At 38.8% G+C, this 18,600-nt stretch overlaps 1 long non-coding RNA gene across 1 annotated transcript; it reads left to right on the top strand.

Moving 5' to 3' along the window:
• The first annotated feature begins 13,167 nt into the window (after positions 1 to 13,167).
• Positions 13,168 to 16,232, top strand: LOC131202854 (uncharacterized). The gene is made up of 3 exons (XR_009156240.1): positions 13,168 to 15,886; positions 16,000 to 16,044; positions 16,138 to 16,232. It is a non-coding gene; the product is annotated as an uncharacterized LOC131202854 (long non-coding RNA).
• Positions 16,233 to 18,600: the final 2,368 nt, after the last annotated feature.

Here is an 18,600-nt window from a genome sequence, read left to right as displayed (position 1 = left end):
AAAACTTTGGATGAAGCTAGGGAAGCATACAAAAAACAGGCTGATAAAAAGTGCATTAGGCCAAAGGATTTTAAGGTGGGAGACAAGGTCTATCTTTCTACCAAATTCTTACTATCTAGACAATCATCAAAAAAATTGGGGCTGAAATCCCCATCAAAAGAATTATTAACCCAGTGACTGTAGAACTTGAGCTGCCAAAAACACTCAGATGTGTACACCCAGTATTTCATTGTAGTTTATGAAAGCAGAAATCACATCTTCCTTGTGTCCCAAATTGCAGCCACCTCCCAATCACATTATGATCAAAGGAGAGCAGCACTTTGAAGTCAAAGATATTTTGGACTTTAGTATACACTGGAAAAAAAAAACAATATTTGGTAGCCTGGAAAGACTTTTCCCCCTCAGAAACTGGATGACTCCCAACATATTAAAGCCCCCAAACTGCTTTAAAAATTCCACCACTGAGGACTTCCTGTTTGGCACCGTAGGTGATGGCGGTGATCTTTACGATCGCCAACCTCTGGATTATGTGGAATCGCTAGGACAGCTTAAATCTGCCGTCCAGTGGTTCGAAAAAACCCCTCTTCGGGAGAAGAAGAAGTGGTGAGCTGAGGGCAGAGGTAGAGCTTCCCTAAAGCCCCTGAGAAAAAAGGGGTTTAAAGGGTTAAGTTCCCTCCAGCAACCCGAAGTGCTCCAGATCCGAGGATTTTTCTGCTTTGGCGGAACCAATCACCACGACCAAACGCCGAGATTTATTTTGGACAATAAAGGATTATACCGGACAGAACGAAAGTGGGAGAACTTTATACAAGTAGCCAAGCCAATTCCCCGTTACTTTGTAACAAGCTTGAAAACAGCAAGAAAATGGAGGCGAATTGTTAACAAGCTAACGAGTGGAAAGCGAAAGTGATACTTTTAGTGTTTGCCATCTGCTGCTGGTAAATTGCATGTTATTTGCTACTTTAACTCTTTAACTCTTTGCTGCCTGCTGATAGAATCTAGCGGAGATTTTTAAATATTGCTTTAAAAGACTGTGTTTCCCAGAGGTTAAGAAGATTTAAAGTGAATATTAAGTTGGAAATAAATAAATAAATAAATAAATAATTTTATAGAAGATGGCAGCCAAACAATTAAAGTCTACTGTAACAAAGGGCTCTGGAATTTCATCAGCTGGTGCCTCTCCAGCTCATACAGCAGAGACTAGAACATTGAATTTAGAGGCGTTACAAGAGAACTTAAGACTTTATACAAGAAAAATTTAAAGTAATAACTGATGAGATGTCTGAAATGAAAGAGCAGATATTAGAAATTCAAGTGGGAAATAAAGAAGTTAAAGAAGGATTTGTAATTGCAGTACAAAGTTTGGCAACAAATGTGATTTTATTAGAAGAGGAAGTTGAAGAAATTAAGCAACATAACTCAAAATTAGAAAATTAAATGGATGAATTTCAAAGTAAAATGGAAAAAACAGATAATGAAATAGTTTTGATACAATATAGAAATATGGAATTTGCTCTAAGAATCCGTGGCTTGAAAGAAAATAAAGAAGAGAATTTAAGGGAAATTTTTTCTGAAGTATTTGCTGAGATATTAGCAGCTCGTCCAGCAGATGTGGCTTATCAAATTGATAAAATATATCGTGTGAATTCTTGGATAGCAAGGCAAAAAAAGTTGCCAAGGGATGTTGTTATTTATTTTACAAACAGAACAGTGAGAAATCAGATTCTGCAAGCCTCATATAAGGGGGAGAAGATTCAGGTTGCTGGTCAAGATATTTTAATATTAAAGGAAATTCCACCAAAAATGTTAAGGGCTAGGAAGGAATTTGCCTTCCTGGTAAATGAACTTAAAAAACGTCAGATTGAATATAGATGGGATATCCCAACTGGTATAATAGTATATTATGCAGGGAAAGTACATCATCTCAATACAGTTGGAAAAGCAAGAGAATTTTATGTTGAGGCATTAAAAGTTGGAAGTCTTCCCCCATTGGAAGCTAGAAGAAGGGAGGCTGAAGTGAAGGAAAGAGAAGTGAAGCAGGTACAAGAACAGATTGTGATGGAAGAAGATTTATTACAAGTGTTGGAAATACCTACGACGGGTCCAGATTCAAAAGAACAAAGGCTGACAAGAGCTGCTGCTAAACGCAAGGAACAAGAGATGAAGGCACAACAACAACTGGCAACTACTACAACGGAAACAGTGGGAGGAGCAAGGCCTAAAGCAAAATGTGATCTGCGGCTAGTGTTCCAAAAGTTTCCTTTGGCCAATAATGGCAATTAAACTATTATCTTGGAATGTTAATGGTTTGAATTCACCGCAGAAGAGAAGGAAAGTATTTCATTATTTGAAACAATTTAAAAATGACATTACCTGTTTACAAGAAACACATATTAGATCTTTAGACCACAAATATTTGATAAACATTTTGTTGCCTCCTCTTTGGAAAAAAAACACGGTTTAGTTATATATATAAAGAAGGATATATCAGCAAAATTAATTGAGGTGGATAAGCAAGGAAGATACATTGCTATTGAACTTTTGTTGGAGGGAAAGAAGACATTATTAATAGGAGTTTATGCTCCGAATCAACAACAAGAAATTTTTTTCAAGTTTTTACATAAAAGAATAGTATTTTGGGATTATAAATCATATATATTAATGGGTGATTGGAATGGTGTGTTGGATACTCAAAAAGACAAAAAAAGTTTAAGGAAGATGTCAAGCCGGGCGAAATTACCAAAAGCTTTTTTTGAAATGATGGAGGACTTGGAATTAAGAGATATTTGGAGAGAACATAATACAGAAGAGAGGGATTTTACCTTCTTTTCTGACAGGCATCAATCATTTTCAAGGATTGATTTTATTTTGATTTCTAATGATTTGTATTCTAGAGTGAAGAAGACTAAGATTTGTTCAAGAACTCTATCTGATCATAGTTCGGTTTGGATTGAATTTGATCGGGAAAAGGAGGCTAGGAGATCATGGAGGTTGAATGAGAATTTGTTTAAATATGAACAAAATGTAAATGAATGTAAAAAGCAAATGAAAGAATTTTTTATTATGAATATGAAAAAAGAGATATCTATAGAGATGATTTGGGACGCTAGCAAGGCTTATATGAGAGGAAATCTTATACAAATGAATATTAAATACAAAAATAAATTGCAGAAAAAGAAAAGAATTGGAAGAGGAAATTAAAAAGAAAGAACAGTTATTGATAAATAGCCCAGGAAATAGTAAAATAAAAGAATCAATAAATATATTAAGAGGTCAGTTTAACATGTTGATGGCAGATCAAGTAGCAATTAATTTACAATATGTAAAACATAATACGTTTAATAATGCCAATAAGCCAGGAAGATGGCTTGCCTATTTAATAAGGAAAAAACAGAAATCACGAACGATTGATAAAATAGAATATAGGGGTAAGGAAGTTTATCAAAAGAACTTGATTAAAAAAGAATTTTTAGAGTATTATAGTAAGTTATATACTAGGGATATGATTGATGATACAGAGATAGAAAGATATTTACAACAACAACAAAATATTTGTGAGCTTACAGAAAATCAAAGAGAAGAACTGAATCAATTAATTACTTCAGAGGAAATTTTGTTAGCAATTAAGCAACTTAAAATCGGTAAAGCACCAGGTACAGATGGTTTAATAGCTGTTTATTATAAAAATTTATAAAATGAGACGGTTGAACCACTTAAAGAGTTATTTAATAAAATTCAAATGGGAGGAGATGTTCCCCCTTCATGGAGGACAGCCTTTATTTCATTAATACCGAAGGAAGATCAAGATTACCATCTTGATTACCATTAAAGCAGAGAATTATAGGCCTATATCACTTTTAAATACTGATTATAAGATATTTGCCAAGATACTTGCTAATAGATTAATGCCAGTGATGAATCAAATAATTCATAATGATCAGTCAGGATTTATTAAGGGTAGGCAGATGAGATATAATGTGAGGCAAATTGTAAATTTACTTGAATATTTGGAACGAAACAACCAAGTCTCAGCGGCATTCTTTTTTTTGGATGCTGAAAAAGCTTTTGATAGATTGGATTGGCAGTTTTTGTTTAAAGTAATAGAAAAAATGCAATTTGGGGATTATTTTATCCATGCAATTAAAGCAATATATCAGAAGCAAACAGCACAAATAATAGTAAATGGTGGGTTAACAGAAACTTTTAAAATTGGGAAAGGGATGAGACAGGGATGTCCCCGGCCCCCTTACTTTTTTATTTTAACTTTAGAAATTCTTCTGAATAAAATACGTGGTTCCGATCGAATAAAGGGAATTAGAGTTAAACATCAAGATTATAGATTAAGAGCTTTTGCAGATGACTTGGTTGTTACTGTATCCCAACCAATATACTCAGCTACTGGTTTAAAAGATATAATTGGTCAGTATGGTAAAGTATCTGGATTTAAGGTGAATCAGCAAAAGACAAAGATGATAACTAAAAATATGAATATACAACAAAAAGAAGAGTTAGAAAGAACTACAGGTTTTGAAATCGTTAAAAAGGTTAAATATTTAGGAATATATATTACAGCTTCAAATGTCAAATTATACAAAAATAATTATGAGGTATTGTGGCAGAAGGTATGGAAAGAAATGGAGAGTTGGAAGAAGTTACAACTATCCTTGTTGGGAAGAATAGCGGCTATAAAAATGAATGTTTTGCCCAGGTTTCTATTTTTGTTTCAAATGATACCGGTGTTTAAGAATGATATCAAATTACAGGAATGGCAAAAGGGGGTTAATAACTTTGTATGGATGGGCAAAAAACCAAGAATAAAATTAAAAATAATGCAGGATATAAGGGAAAGGGGGGGTCTTAAAATGCCTAATTTAAAATTGTATTATGAAGCAGTTGTCTTATCATTAATTACTGATTGGATTAATTTAACTGAGGAAAGAGTTTTGAATATAGAAGGTTATGGTTTGTTATATGGGTGGCATGCCTATTTATTATATGATAAGAAAGTAGATAAAATATTTAAAAATAATATAATTAGAAATGCATTATTGAGGGTCTGGAGGAAATATCAATATAAATTAGATGGAAAGATTCCAATATGGGCAATCCCGAGACACATGATAGAAAATATAAATATATATCAAAAGATGGAGGTAGTTACCTATAAAGAACTTCTTTGTATGGAAAAGGGGGAATTACAATTAAAATCCAGAGAAAAGATGGGGGAAGAAGGGGAAAATTATACATGGTTCCAATATGGACAATTACAAGCTAGATGGAAATTAGATCAAAAAATAGGTGTTAAGCAAACTGAGGATAATTTGTTAAAACAAATGAGAGATCAAGGCCAACAGCATATTTAAGAGGTTGTATAATGTATTAGTAGAAATAGACTCAGAGACTGAATTGGTTAAGGATTGTATGATTAAGTGGGCACAAAATTTTCAGCAACCAATAATGTTGGAAACTTGGGAAAGAATTTGGGTGAGGAATGTTAAATTTACACAAGCGCAAAATATGAGAGAAAATTTTTATAAGATGTTTTATAGATGGCATTTAGACCCCAAAAAGTTGTCATGTATGTATCCTAATGTACAGGCTAAATGTTGGAGATGCGATTGTGAAGATGCCACTTATTACCATATATGGTGGACTTGTAAAAAGTTAAAGCATTTTGGATTAAAGTATGGTGGATCATGCAGAATATTTTGAAAAGAAGATTAAGTTTACTCCGCAGTTCTTTCTACTAGGAATAATTATGGATTGTACAGCTATAGAGACTAAATTGATTTTGAACTTAATAACAGCCGCAAGACTTTTGATTGCTCAATATTGGAAGAAAGAAGAATTACCTACAATTGAAGAATGGACACTCAAAGTATCAAATCTGGCAGAAATGGCAAAAATCTCTGCTTACTTGAAAGACTATACACAAGAAAAATATATTTTAGAATGGAAAATGTGGATTGATTATATTCAAAATAAGTATCAGATAAAAAAATATCGAATAGCATATGAGTAAATTTAGGAAATATTTTGTATTAGATATATTTCTGAAGGAGAGGGGAATTGAGAGTGTGATTAAGTGTGGAGTGACTAGAGATTATAATTTAGGAATTATTTTGGATTATGATTGTTAGTTTTGATACCCTGCATTTTGTTCTGGGAAGTCGGGGTGGGGTGGGGGTAAGGGGAGGGAATTGGGAGGTTGAGGGTAGAGATGGAGTGATGGTTAATGTACAGGGATTATTAAAGATGTATAAATATAATTAATGTAGGGTCGGGTCTGCCCAGTTACCATTTTAGAATGGTGGGGAGGGAGAAAAGAGAGAGTAAGAGGTAGGAAAGAGGAGAAGAGGAAGGAAGAGGGGTAGAAGAGGGAGAAGGAAGGTGTAGAGTAGAGGGAGGAGAGGATGTAGGTAAGAGAAGGAGAGGAAGGTCTGGAAAGTAAAAGAAGGTAGAAGAGGGAAGAGTGTTAAAAAGGGGAGTGATGACTGGGCAAGCCCGACTAATTGTATATAACTGTACATTGGACGAATTGTTTGATATGATTGTAAAAATAAAACTTTTTTTATGAAAAATTCCACCACTGATACCCAGATAAGCTGCATTGAACTGTTTTGCTAATTGAGAAATTTGGTGTATCTCTCCCTCCCCCTTTTTTTCTTTTGCAAGACTAATTTCTCTGTCGAGGGGAGCAGAATGTTAGTTCCTGTCATCAAAAGCTGGAAAGGGGAAGAAGGTGGTGGGGAGGATAAAAGGGGCAAGGAGGGGGGAAGGATGAAAGGGCAATAAAACTTTGTGTGCATGTGATGGGAAGTTTAGAGGGGGGAATGACAGATGATAAGGACCAGAGTAGCCAGATTCTGTTTGTACCAGCATCCCATGGCTAGGCATCCTGAGAAATATGCAGATTACCCAAAACATCTCAGAGTTCTTAAAATACCTTGGTGAGCTCTGGTTGGCTGGAAACAGACTGATGGGCATGGCAAACCTACAACTTTTTTTTTCTAGCACGTGCAGGAGCTTTCAGACCTGGCTTGACTATTGCAACCAATACCTTTAGTAAAATAACCCTTTGCTTTAACTAAATGGAGTTAAGGTCCTTTCTTTCCTATGGGATCAAACAGGTCTGACAACATCGCTCTGTAGCACTTGATGTGATATCAAGACTGAACCAAGAAGTAGGTTAGGTGGTTCGGGCACCTGTCAAAGTGAGCCATGAAGTGGGATGGCTGGCACTTCTCATGGACTAGGTAAAATTTCTGGGGTGTGGCCCTGGCAGCTGGTGCTGGGACTGCTGGCTGGAAAGGAGGAGGAGTAGCAAGAGTCACTGAAGGGCTAGTGGTAGTCCCAACTCTCAGGTAACATCCTCTGGCTTCAGTACTGGATGAACCTCCATTCCTCTTAATATCTCTCTTAACTGCTCCATAGTCTGGCTGGGGTGATGACCAGAAGTTTCCACTCAGTGAAGTCATCCCATTCAGCCACTTGCTGAGTCTTCCATTGACTCCCTTGCATCACATTGAACCCTTGCAGGGAGCAACTCCTCAGTGTTTGCTGATTTCCCCACCCCCACTAACCACCGGGTCATTTCCTGGCTGTTCTGCTGTACATAGTTGCTCTGGCATCTCAGACTTTGCTTTTGGCCATATCCCAGCGGGCTGGGCACCTGCTTCACCCTGGGATGGCACTGGCACTTCTCAAGCCAGACTTTCTTCCATCCTCTTCTTATCCTCTAAATCTTTCTCTGTAGTTGACATCATTGCTCAAATCTCCTGGTGAGATCCAGACAAGTTATTGCTGAGAGAATTGGTTTAATATCAACAGTCTCATACAGTGCATGTAGCACTGGGTCATTTTTTGTTGCCAAGAGTATAATTTACTGAGTTGTCATGGATACAGACATAGTGAACCCAATTCTAACGTTTTCATCCATGAATAGCATAGTTACAAACTTTCCCTTTTTCCCTGACCCTCCCATTGTCACTTTATTCCATCCAATCAATTATGCTCAGTTTGTTTGGGGAACAGACTATGGTGAACTTTCCCAGCAGGTGACCTTGGAATGCTGCTACGTCTTGTCTCGGAGTCAGTGCTCTTGCATTCTACTACTCCTTCCCTTACATTCCAACCCACTCCCTCCCCTGTGGCTTCTTGTCTAGCTCTGAGCAGGGTTTGTGAATTGAGCCATTTCCTGTTAGGCGTTTTTGCAGGGAAAGCTATAGATTTTGGGGGGAGAGGATATAAGGAATTACTACATCTTTTGCAATAGATGATCAAGGAGATCCCTATGGAGGGGGTTTAAAATGTCAGGATGTTAGCTGTGACTGTGTAATCAAAGCCCGCTTTTTAAATATATTGTATTTTAAACAAAGGGATGGGATGGGGGCTCAATTAGAGGCTGCGGCCATCACCAAACTGCCAGCTGGGGAAGGGAGCATTTTTTTGTGGGCTGATTGCAAGTGGGGTTCCATCAAAAGATGACCAGGTTTTAGTCTTGCTTATATTTCAATTCAGGGGCATCCACAGGTTTAAAAAAAGTCAAGAAGGAAGCTGGAGCTATGTAATCAAAATCCCATACCTTTTTAATGTGTGTTACAATGTGTTTTCAATCACAGCCATCATCTTGACTTTTCTGACCCCCATGTTCATTGTGTCTTGGAATCCCAGAAAATTATATTACCTATTAAAAAAGCTAAGCCAACTGTTGTGTGAATGCTGACTAACTCATAATTTAAAGATGATCCTCAAATACCTATAACCTAACTGACCAAGCTGCCACAATCACAAACCTTAAAAAGAAGTGTCAGGTGTCAGTTATGAAAGAAGACGGTGATAACAAAGAAAGGAAAAACAGAATGACATAGATGGAAGGGACCTTGGAGGTCTCCTCCAGCCCCCTGATTAAGCAAATGGTTGTCCAATCTCTTTTTGAAAACCTTCTTAAAAGTAGGTGAAAGGACATTTGACATCAACTCTTTCCAGCTTAATGTAACTTGATTTGCCTTGGAGGAAAACAAATAAGCTGAAGTCCTTTGTATTCTTTTATAAAATGTACCAAACTCCCCAAAAAGTTGCATAGGCATGGAATGTTCCTACTCATTTGCATTAAAGATCTTAATATGATGAAGTCAGTGCTGTTATTTCTTTTCTGGTGAGTATCTGCAGCAAGCTATTTTGAGAATTCATTGGTGCAGAGAAGATTCCTGTTGGGTATGTATTTCTCAGAAAAGCTGCCCAGACTGTAGCAAAGACAAGAAACCTGGATGACCTTGGCAATAGTAATATCAAAAAAAACACCATGTACCACTAGGGTAGTGTAGCATTTTGTAGAGCACAACAGAAAGGAGAACAAGCAACAAGGAGCAGCACAGGGAAGCAGATCCTGAAAGCAACACAGAGAGCAGCATGGAAAGTGATGGTACAGCATAGGTGGAACCGGAGGCTGTCGGTAGTGGTGGAGCATTGCAGCACAGCGGATCAGCAAACTGGTGACTGAGAACGTCAACAGAGCAGCTTGGCAAACCAACGGACAAGGGGCGGGAGAAACGTCATGAATTAAAAAAAGCAGGGAGAGATGAATACCCGGTAGTGGCAAGAGAAAAGCAAGGAGGAAGAGAGAATAAAAAGACAACACAGGACACATGAGGGGAAAAAATCAAAGGTGAGTAGACAATAGCAAGTATGGAACATATAAAGGCAGAGAAGAAAGAGATAAATTAAACCCACAAGAAGGCAGGGAGGGAAAGGATCATAAGAAAGAAGGGAGTAGAGGGATAATTATAGAACATTCCAGTACAGGCTCAGAAAAAACCTTGCACTTAAGCCCACATAACTTCAAAAAATTTTAAATTGGACAATTTAAATGATCTGCTAGAACTTTAAAATTTTAAACTAGACAAATTTGAACTATAGAACTTTAAATCCTTAAACTAGACATTTTTAATTGTTAGAACTTTAAATTTTTAGCTAGACTTCTCTCCTGAAATTTGAATTTTTAAATGATCTGTTAGAATATCAAAATTCTAAATTGGACATTTTTCGCTTTTAAAAATCTGTGGTAAAACCTTCTACACCTTCATTTTCAATTTTTTTAAAAAAATCTACTTATGGAAAAAGAAACTGATACTATTGTAATCTGCAGAACGTTTTCCATGTATACACTTATGCCCAAAGGATATCCAAACAAAATATGTACTAAATGTAAACTTATCGACTTACTAGAAGAAAAAGTAAAGGGTCTAGAGGAAACCCTAACCACTTTGAAACTCAACCTACAAAATGAGAAACCCCAAATCTTGCAAAAAGAATATGCCCAAATTGAACACAATAATGATCAAACAACTTCTAAAAGAATTGACAGAGGAAGAAGAACACACATGGAAACATGTCACTCAGAAAAAAACACAAACCTAGTACAAATCCCCTGTCCAAACCAACCCACTCTGATGTAGCCCCACTGGTGTTAAGCAATCAATTTCATGGACTCTCCCTAGAAGAAAACATGCAGACACATATGAACAAATGTTCTTTAAAAAGGAGCACCATCAAATACATCAGTGATAAAAAAATATATCCTAAACCTCCCTAGAGGGGAAAAAGGTGAGTGTTTTGGTAATAGGAGATAGGAGATTCAATTCTCAAGGGAACAGAACCAGTCGTCTGTAGATTGGTCTGTAGACTGTAGACTATAGACTATTAAAAAAAAATTCTATTCTATTCTATTCTATTCTATTCTATTCTATTCTATTCTATTCTATTCTATTCTATTCTATTCTATTCTATTCTAGAAAATCAATCCAGAGAGGTATGCTGTCTCCCTGGAGTAAAAATCAAGCAGAGAACCTAACCAAAATAATAAAACCCACAGATTACTACTCTTTTCTTTTACTACATGTAGGGACAAATGACACAAAAAAAGACTTGGAAACAATAATGAGTGATTACGAGCAGCTAGGCAAGAAAGTAAAGGAGTTAGGTGCACAAGTAGTTTTTTCATCTGTACTGCCAACAAAAGGTCAACATCCGGTAAGAGAACAAAGAATTCTAGAAGTGAACCACTGGCTAAAGGGTTGGTGTCACCAAAAAAACCTTTGGATTCCTGGACCATGGTCTGTACTATCTCCATGATGGGCTTTTGGCAAGGGATGGGCTGCACGTCACAAGGATTGGGAAGAATGTTTTCAGAAAACGACTGGCTCAACTTATCAGGAGGGCTTTAAACTAAAATTGAGGGGAGACAGTGACCAATCTTTGGGATCTCCAAGACCTAATTCCAAGCAAAAACTTGCTATTTGAAAGCAAGTCAAATAATGAAGTAAGGAGGGATGGGAAGAAAGACAAACATCTCCAAATAGGAGATGTAGGAAGCATACGCAGAGTCAGACAAAGATCTCAAGTGCCTATATACAAATGCACAAAACCTGGGGAACAAACAGGGTGAACTTGAACTATTAATGCATGCAGGTAGATATGATACAATTGGAATAACAGAAACTTGGTGGGTTAAAACTCATGATTGGAACATATTGATAGAAGGATACAAACTGTTCAAAAAAAAATCAGACCCCATAAAAGAGGAGGTGGAGTTGCACCAGCAGTGAAATGCTCCCGGTTCAGACCAGATTGGATGATCCGGTAGCGATAGCGATGGCTGATTCGCTGAACAATAGCAAAAATCCCTGGCCTTGCCCCCCCCGCTCATCCCCCCCAATCACCCGGTCGCCTGCTTGCCCGTTTGTCACTGCTTTCCTATCACTCGGCGCTTCCACTTCTGCCAGTGGTTTTTCCCGCCACTCGGTGCTTCTGGCCCACCCACCCCACTCCCCCGGCCTATATAAGTTCCCCTTTCTACGCGGCCCAGCTACTTCACCCAGAAGTTCGCCGACGCCTGGCCACTCGGACCTTGCCTCGCCTTGCCTAGATGCCTCGCTGCCTCACCTGGACACCTCGCCAAAAAAGGTAAGGATTGCTGTTTGTGGCCTAGCATGCCGGCCCCCACATCCCCAGCTTGTGAGGGATCATTTGTGGGCCATGTGCTACCCCCCCAGTCCCCGGGTTCCCATGCTTGCCTGCCTGGCCTGGTGAACCACCCACCTTTCCCCCCCAGCCTCCAGCTTGCTTTGCCTTGCCTTGCCTCACCTGGATGCCTTGCCGCCTCACCTGGACATCTCGCTACCTTGTGTTGTGACCCAGGTTCCTGGACCTGGACTCCTGGACTCGGATGATTCAGAAAGTGAGGGAGAAGACCTGGCAAGCCATGCTTCTCTTGGGCCCTCTCCCTCCCTGGCACCCACTCAAAGGGAGGAGGAGGGGCCTGCAAGGCCTGATTCTCTTGAGCCTTCTTCTGATTTGGCAACGCCCCAAGAACAGTTTTGGAGTGATGCAAGACTGCGCAGACGTGACCGGCGCACGCAGCAGAAGCAGCGTTGGGATAAAGCCAAGTAATGATTGTCATGCAGTGACATCTGCAGAGACTATAAATAGGAGGCGGGACTTCCTGGTTTTTTGTCTTGGACAAAGCAATGAATTTCTTGTGGGCAAACTGTATCAATGGAGGGAAGAATATATTCATGAGTAATTCTGGCCTTATCTATAATTTCCTCGTTATCTCCAGAAACTTGGCAGGCCCGTGGGTAGACGTGGCCAGGACATTTATCTATGTAAATAAATTAGAAAAGGAGGCCTCTGACTGACTCTTTGCTGGGAGTATTGGGGGGAGGGAAACAGAACACCTCGTCTGGATGCCTCGCCGAAAAAGGTAAGGATCACTGGTTACAGCCTAGTGTGCCGCCCTCCCATCCCCAGGCTCACGTAGTTCTCACAGCCGCCGGGGATCATTTGCAGGCCATGTGCTACCTCCCCGGTCCCCGTGTCCCCGTGCTTGCTTGCTTGCCGGCCTGGCTAACCACCCACCTTTCCCTCCAGCCTCCAGCTTGCTTACCTTCACTCTTCGGACCGAGTCCCAAGCCGCTGTTTGAAACGCCTTCCTTCCTTCGCTTGCTGCAATCCCTGCAATTGATTGCATCCTCTAGCAACTGAATTTGCCTGCCTGCAATTGATCTCATCAGTGAGCAAATGAATCTGTCTGCCCTGTCCCTTCAACTTGTTAAGTTTTTTTATTTTTGGGGGAGCTATAGAAAAATAGTTAATTGGGGGGTTTTTAGAGGTTTTTTTTTTATTTGTAGTTTAGGAAGTTTTAAATTTAGCTGCTTTTATCTAAAAATAAAAATAAAATAATAAAATAAATATTTGTGCAGCTTTCTGAGATTTGGTGTGTTTTTGTAATGTTTCACTACAAAACTACACAAACACACAAAATCCCACAAAGCTGTATGTGGTATTTTGTGTGTGTAAAGTGTAAAATTTGTTTTTGGGGCTTTTTGTGGCTGTGTGCGGTTCCTGCTTGTTGCAGGGGCCATTTTGGGTCAAGCACAACTGTTTATACGTTGTGGTGAGTCTTTTGTGTTGTGTTGTGTATAAAGTGTAAAAGTTGTTTTTTGGGCTTTTTGCGGCTGTGTGCAGTTCCTGCTTGTTGCAGGGGCCATTTTGGATCAAGCACAGCTGCTTTTATGTTGTCGTTGAGTCTGTTGTGTTGTGTTGTGTGTGTGTGTAAAGTGTAAAAGTTGTTTTTTGGGATTTTTGTGGCTTTTGTGTGCTTTTACATTGTGTGTCATCGGCTAACAAAGCTCCTTTTTTCCTTTTTGCAATAGCTGCTGCCTTTAAGAGGAAGGATGAAAAGGCAACAGACTTTGATGGGTTTCTTGGCCAAGAAACCAAAACTTGAACAACAACCAGCAGAAGTGGAACAAGAACCATCCCCAGTGCCACAAGCGCTACCACCTGAAACCGGATAAAACAGCAAAGCAAGTATAGAGTCACCCGCTGCACCTAAAATCGGAACCATTCTTCCAGACTGCTGGACAGTACAGCTACTTCCAAAAGAAGTATGACGGGTTAGAAGTTTCAAACAAGAAACTAGGTTGTAAATACTGTGCTAAACATGGCTTCACTATGGAGAGCGGTATTCATGTAAGCAAAGAGTGGAAGCTTTTCAAGATTGAGCCAGCTGGGAAAAACAAGGAAGTGCACCAGGCGTCTCTACAGAAGAAAATGAGACAATATTTTATATTGAAATTGCACACATTTTTAGAGACAACGTCAAACAAACTGAGCAGGAAGCCATAACAAAAGCAATGGACAAGATTTCTGAAATGCAATTTGCCACCACTTCTAAAATGTTCAAAACTGTTTACAGCCTGGCGAAAGCATGCAGACCAATTTCAAGAATCGAGGAATTGATAGAATTACAAACTGAAAATGGGCTAGATCTGGGAATAGGGTTGCATTCAAGACCATCAGTTGTCAAAATAGTTGAGTGCATTGCAAACGAAATTAAAACCTAAATGTTTTCCAGCATCATTGCACAGAATCTGAAAATATGTCTAATCATTGAGGAAGCCTCAACAGTATCCTGCAAACCAGTTCTGATAGTTTTCTTAAAAGTTGAGGACTCAAAGGACCCATCAACAATTTTTGTCGAGCTGGTTGAATTGAAGAAACAAGATGCAGAAACAATATGTTCTGCAATTTTTGAAAGTTTACATAAGGTTGGATTTACCCGGGACTACCTACAAAAAAATTTAATAGCGTTCTGCTCTGATGGTGCCAGCATTATGCTTGGGAGAAAATCTGGAGAGAGCACCAGAATAGCCAAAGAGTTTCCAAACATCATCATATGGCACTGCTTGAACCATCAACTTGTTTTAGATGACACCATAAAGGAAATAAAGCAAGTAAATCATTTTAAAATTTTCATTGATATACTCCATTTTCCAGCAATCGAATAAAAACAGAATTGAACTTGACAAAATATCTGAAGAACTTGAAATTAACATCATAAGGATTGGTCGAGTTTTTGGGCCAAGATGGGCTGCCTGTAGTTTAAGGCCAACCATAGCTGTGTGGCGTGCTTATCCTGTGCTACATCAATATTTTGATGCAAATGCAAAATACTCGGGTATGGAAAATAAACATTTCTTAAGTTATTTGGCGTTGATGATAGACATTTTGGAAGAAATTTCACTTCTTTCAACTGCACTGCAAGCACGCAATACGGACATAATAAAAGCTGAAAAACTGGTGAGAAGATCAATAAAGGCATTTGAACTGCTAACAAAGGAAAAGGACCCATACGAAAAACAAGTTGAAGGACTAATTACCTCAGAAACCTTCAGGAATATAAAGTTCATAGAAAACAATCGATTTGTTGGTCTTTATCAAGAAAGACTTTTACAAAGTATCATCAAAAATTTGTGTAAACGACTGATGGACTGTGAGCATTTAAAAACTGAGAACCAACTGCAAATAAACTACAGTTTCTAAGTTTTTGGTGCCAGAGTACTGGGATGTTGAGGAAATAGTCGTTCCATGGGCAGCAGCTGAAGAACAACTGCACATATTTAGTGACATTTTCAACTACCAAATTGACCTCAATGACTACAGAGATTTTGTGGAGAATGTCTTGAAAGATTCGAAGAGGTATGCAATTCCTGACAGTATCAAAAAAGCAATAGATATTGTCAGAACAATTGCAGTGAGTTCTACAGAAGCAGAAAGGGGTTTTTCTAAAATGAACCTGATATGTTCAGAGAGCAGAAGTCCTCTAGCCATTTCCAATCTAACCAACCTCATGACCATCACCGTTACTGGACTACCTCTTCCAAAATGGGACCCTATTCCGGCAGTGAAAAAATGGTTCAGAGAACACCATTGCTCAGCCAATGATCCGCGCATCAAATGCAAGAAAAGTGGAAGTGAAGAGAGTGCCACTGAAATAGCTATGTGGAAACGTCTCATAGATAAAGACGACTAACAGTTTTATGTAAGTATTTAAGTACCTCTTTTATTGTTTTTTTTACTTTTTTGTGTACCTCTGTTATTCTTATTTACGTATTAAATGGCTAAATTTGTCTATCATGGTATATCGACTTGCAGGTCGTTATTATCCTTGGTTCAAGACAACACTTTTATTGCTCTTCTGTAAGTATTTGTGTACCTCTTACTGTTTTGTGTACCTCACTTATTATTTAAGTATTGATTGCATGCAATAATTGATATATCTTCTTTTTGTAGCTCCAAAAAAGCCAAAGAAGTGATGTTGACTTGGCCACACCCACCAGTCACCTGACCACCAAGCCACACCCACCCAGTCACCAAGCCATGCCCACCAGTTAAGCCACGCCCACAGAACTGGTAGCGAAAATTTTTAGATTTCACTCTGAGTTGCACTGTATATAAAGGACCACTAAATTGCTACAGAAATGCATGAAACCAAAGACGAAAACCACCTTTAATGCATATGGGTCAATAAAAGAAAAAAAGAATGACATGGCCATAGGTATATACTATAGGCCACCCAGTCAAGCAGGAAAAATAGATGTCCCTTTTGCTCATCAACCTTTCTGGACCAGGATGCCTTATGCACGGTCACTCATGCTCTCGTCACTTCCCGCCTGGATTATTGCAATGCTCTCTACATGGGGCTACCCCTGAAGTGCACTCGGAGACTCCAGTTAGTCCAAAATGCAGCTGTGCGGGTGATCGAGGGAGCTCCTCGTTGCTCCCGGGTAACACCGCTCCTGCGCAGTTTGCACTGGCTACCTGTGGTCTTTCGGGTGCGCTTCAAGGTTTTGGTTACCACTTTTAAAGCGCTCCATGGCTTAGGGCCCGGGTACTTACGGGACCGCCTGCTGTTACCTTATGCCTCCCATCGACCCGTACGCTCTCACAGAGAGGGTCTCCTCAGGGTGCCGTCTGCCAAGCAATGCCGGCTGGCGGCCCCCAGGGGGAGGGCCTTCTCTGTTGGAGCACCTACGCTCTGGAACGACCTTCCCCCCAGTTTGCGCCAAATATCTGACCTTCGGGCCTTTCACCGGGAATTAAAAACTCATTTATTTATTCAAGCGGGATTGGACTGATTTCTTAAATTCTAAATTTTAAAGTTTTAATTCTTTGTAATTTTATATGGGGTATTTTAGGTTAGGTCAATTTGACGGTTTTAATTCGGCCATTGTGGAATAGGTGTTTTAAATTGATATTTTAACTTTGTATACTTGCTGTTTTTATCTTTGGCTGTACACCGCCCTGAGTCCTTCGGGAGAAGGGCGGTATAAAAATTTAAATAAAATAAATAAAAAATAAAAATAAATAAACTAACAAATATATGTGTGAAACACACTATAATAGTAATAAGGGAGTTCAATTACCCTAGTCTATCATTGGAAGACTAATTCTACACCAAGTGAGAAATTAAGTAGGTTCCTAACCAATCTAGCTGACAACTTTGTGTCCAAAAGGTAGAGGAGGGAACTAGAGGGACAGCCATACTGGACTTAATACTTACAAACAGAGAAGAAGTGATAGAGGGAGTTGAAACTGCAGGAACCTGGGGTGAGAGTGACCATGTCATACTAGAATTCAACATAACGCAAACATAAGCAATAGAACATAATGATACCAGAGTCCTAGATTTTAAAAGAATTTATTTTAACAAACTCAGACAGAACTTGGGAAAGATCCTGTGGATGAAAATCCTAAAGGGGAAAACAACTCAAGAATCTTGGGAAACTCTGAAAAATATAGAATAGAATAGAATAGAATAGAATAGAATAGAATAGAATAGAATAGAATAGAATAGAATAGAATAGAATTTTTTATTGGCCAAGTGTGATTGGACACACAAGGAATTTGTCTTGGTGCATATGCTCTCAGTGTACATAAAAGAAAAGATACGTTCATCAAGGTACAACATTTACAACACAATTGATGGTCAATATATCAATATAAATCATAAGGATTGCCAGCAACAAGTTATAGTCATACAGTCATAAGTGGAAAGAGATTGGTGATGGGAACAATGAGACGATTAATAGTAGTGCAGATTCAGTAAATAGTCTGACAGTGTTGTGGGAATTATTTGTTTAGCAGAGTGATGGCCTTCGGGAAAAAACTGTTCTTGTGTCTAGTTGTTCTGGTGTACAGTGCTCTATAGTGTCGTTTTGAGGGTAGGAGTTGAAACAGTTCATGTCCAGGATGCGAGGGATCTGCAAATATTTTCACGGCCCTCTTCTTGATTCGTGCAGTATACAGGTCCTCAATGGAAGGCAGGTTGGTAGCAATTATTTTTTCTGCAGTTCTAATTATCCTCTGAAGTCTGTGTTTTTCTTGTTGGGTTGCAGAACCGAACCAGACAGTTATAGAGGTGCCAATGACAGACTCAATAATTCCTCTGTAGAACTGAATCAGCAGCTCCTTGGGCAGTTTGAGCTTACTGAGTTGGCGCAGAAAGAACATTCTTTTTTGTCCTTTTTTAATGATGTTTTTGATGTTAGCTGTCCATTTTAGATCTTGCGATATGATAGAACCTAGAAATTTGATCATATGATCATAAAGGCCCAGACCAGCAGAATACCATTGAAAAAGAAAAACAAGAAATCCAAGATGAAACCAGCATGGCTGCATAAAGATCTCTCTGACAAATTGAAAGACAAAAAGGACAAGTACAAAAAATGGAAACAGAGACACACAACTAAAGCA

The sequence above is a fragment of the Ahaetulla prasina genome, chromosome 8, assembly GCF_028640845.1.
Source record: "Ahaetulla prasina isolate Xishuangbanna chromosome 8, ASM2864084v1, whole genome shotgun sequence".
Lineage (NCBI taxonomy): Eukaryota > Metazoa > Chordata > Lepidosauria > Squamata > Colubridae > Ahaetulla > Ahaetulla prasina.
This window is presented reverse-complemented; position numbering and strand designations above follow the sequence as displayed.